This window comes from Leptonychotes weddellii, chromosome 6 (assembly GCF_054177405.1).
Source record: "Leptonychotes weddellii isolate Sample4059 chromosome 6, ASM5417740v2, whole genome shotgun sequence".
Classification (NCBI taxonomy): Eukaryota; Metazoa; Chordata; class Mammalia; order Carnivora; family Phocidae; genus Leptonychotes; species Leptonychotes weddellii.
Window position 1 is genome coordinate 136,039,399 of NC_138374.1, and position 3,058 is coordinate 136,042,456.

A 3,058-nucleotide genomic window follows, 5' to 3' on the forward strand; every position below is an offset into this window, starting at 1 on the left:
GCCGGTGAGGAGCATGATGGCCATGGCCCTGGGGACCCACCCAGCCTGTCAAGATCGCTGCTCGGGACGAAGTGAAGGGACAGAGACTGGTGGAGTCCCGAACCACCCAAGTCAAGCTGGGAGTGAGCTCAGAGGCAGACCCCCGTGCCGGGCCCGCCTCCCGCTGCTGGAAGCAAAAGGAGACAGCTGGTGAGGAACGCAATGGGCTGTGGTTTTGAGATGAGGCCCCAGGCATCTGGCTCGGCCCCCTGCGTTGCCCGTCAGCGCACAGAACTGTGTGGAGGTGGTGGCGGAGGGAGGGGAGAAGGTAGGGCTCAGCCCCTCGGCGCCTGGGTGGGGCCCGGAGCCCTCTGGTGGCTCGGGGTTCCCCCCCAGCCGCACAGCCCGCGCCGCAGACGGGCCGTGACCCCGGGCCAGGCTGCCCGGTGTTCGCGCCTGCCACCTCGTGACGGCCGCCTGGGGCAGGGGCCGTGTATCCCCAGGCCACTGGGGGGACACCGAGTCACAGCGGGTGACGGGTATGACCGGGGTGCGAGCCCCAGTGCCCGTGCTCTCCACCCCTCTGCCATGGGGCCTCTCGGGCCTGCCGACCCGCCGGTCTGCCCCACCGCCCACAGCACCCTCCCCGCCTCCCCTCTGCCTGGCCGGTTCCACCTTCTCCTTCCTGCCCAGGCCCCTCTGAGGGGCTCTGCTGCTGCGCGGACCCTGCACCACCGCCCTTCACGCTGCCGCCCGCGCCCGCTGGGGCTGGTGCTCTGGGGGTGGGCAGGAAGCGGGGGGCTGGCGCTCCAGTGCCCGGCACAGCCCGAAGCCTCAGGCTGTCGGCTAAGTGGGTGACGAGAAATGCGAGGAGGGGGCTTGGTTGGTGGGGCAGGGGACACAGGCTTGGAATTGGACAAAGGGACGAGGGGACAGTGGCTCTGTGGTGTACACGGTATCTTTGTGGCACGCTTCCAGGCCCCAGAGAGGTGCCACCTGCCGTGGGCACTGAGCCCCTGCCCCCAGCAGCCTGGATCCGCTGTCGCAGACACGGTTACCCTCCCACCCTCCATCTTCACGCTCTGTCTCCCCTCGCCCTGCGGCCGCGCTCCCTCCCTCCCTGCAAAACTGCCCGCTCCCCGGGGTGCCCGGGATTTATGTTCTCACACAGACTGCGGGCAAGAGGAAAAGGAACCAGCGCCCCTCCCACTCAGGGTGCTCCCCGATAGCCCCTCCGGGGTCTCTCCCTTCCTGCCGCTTTCCAGGATCGCCCCATACATGCCCGCTTCACTCACCTGCCCCCGGACCTGCAAAATAAAAGTTTTTTAAGGGTGTGCGAGGGCGCCTGGGTGGCTCAGTCGGTGAGGCGTCTGCCTCCAGCTCAGGTCACGGTCCCAGGGTCCTGGGATCGAGCCCTGCATCAGGCTCCCTGCTCGGCTGGGAGTCTGTTTCTCCCTCTGCCTCTGCCTGACGCTCCCCCTGCTTGTGCGCGCTCTCTTTCTCCCTCTCCCTCTCTCTCTCTCTCCCAAATAAATAAAACCTTTAAAAATAAAAAAAAATAAAAGGTGTGCGAGAAGGCAGCTGAGAACCCCCAAGAAGGCCTGCTGTCTAGATAGCCCCCACTCCAACACCCCCCCTCCCCAGTCAGGCTCCTGCGGCCCTGCTCCCAGTGGCAGGGTGCGCTGACACCCTGAGGGAGGGAGATAAGCCGGCCTGGCCTCGCTCCCACGGCCCACCCCCGCCATTGTCCTGGCCAGGAGAACACGGGCAGATTACACAACCTCTCTGTGCCTCAACTTCCCTATTTTATGGGATTGTTGTGGGGATTAGATGATGCACATAAAGCACTTAGTAGTCAAAATCATTTTTTTAAAGATTTATTTATTTGAGAGAGAGTGCGTGCTTGCACGAGCAGGGGGAGAGGCAGAGGAGGAGAGAGGGAGAATCCCAAGCAGACTCCACGCGCAGCGGAGCCCAACATGGCCCGCGATCATGACCTGAGCTGAAATCAAGAGTCAGACGTCCAACTGACTGAGCCACCCAGGGATCCCTCAAAATCATTTTTTTAAAGATTTTATTTTTAAGTAATCTCCACACCCACTGTGGGGCTCAAACTCGCAACCCCGAGATCAAGAGTCGCACGCTTCCCCAACTGACTCCGCCAGCCAGGCGCCCCTGAGAATTATTTTTTCAGTGAAGTGACTGGGTGTTTCTGTCTTCTTGGTTCCTATGCCCTACTGGGCCTTGTGCCCTCACTTCCCTCTTTGGCCCCTCTCAAGAGCAGGGAGATGCTAGGATCCCTGATTTACAGAGGAGAGAAATGAGGCCCCTGGTGGATGACCCGTCCAGGTGACTCAAACAGGCCTCCTGACTCCGAATCCCATGCTTTCCCTGGGCATTGCCCTCGGGTCTCTGAGGCGAGAGTGAAGACGCCTCCAAGAATCAGACGCGCAGAATTGGGGGCAGCGCGGGGACCCCAGCTGCGGTGTTTCTCTGTCCAGTCCGGAGCACGGGAGGGGAAGCTGGCCTCTGCAGCAGGCCCAGGGAGGGGCCCTTAGCTCCTTCAACAGGCTCCAGGGGCTGGCTGCCTGCTGACCCAGGAGGATAAAGATCAAAGGTCCAAGCCGTCACCAGTGCCAATGAGCTGTCCCCAGGGTCTCTGATCCCTGGGGCTCCAGGGTCTGGGGATGTGGGCAGACAATGGGGTGGCCAGCAGCCCGAGCACTGGATTGAGCGTGGGAAGGGAAGGTCTAGAGCCAAGAAGCAGCAGCCTCTGCCCGGTGGCACCGCCCTTTGCCTCGGTTGGCAGCCGCCGGCCCCAGCCCAGTTCGGTCCAAACGCTGGTCTACAACAACCCTGGTCCCCGAGAGCCGAGGGCCAGCCAGGGAGGCCGCCTCTGGCCTCTCGCCTGCTGTCTTGCAGGGACCTCGCCGGAGAGGGGTGGGGAGGAGGCAGGAGGACGGAGGGACCGCTCCCTCCAGGAGGCGAGATCAGCCTTGCACCAAGACTGGGGGGGGGGGGGTGCGCCAGGACCCTTTGTTCCCATGTGCCCTTAAGAGTTCCTTGCCCCCCACATTCC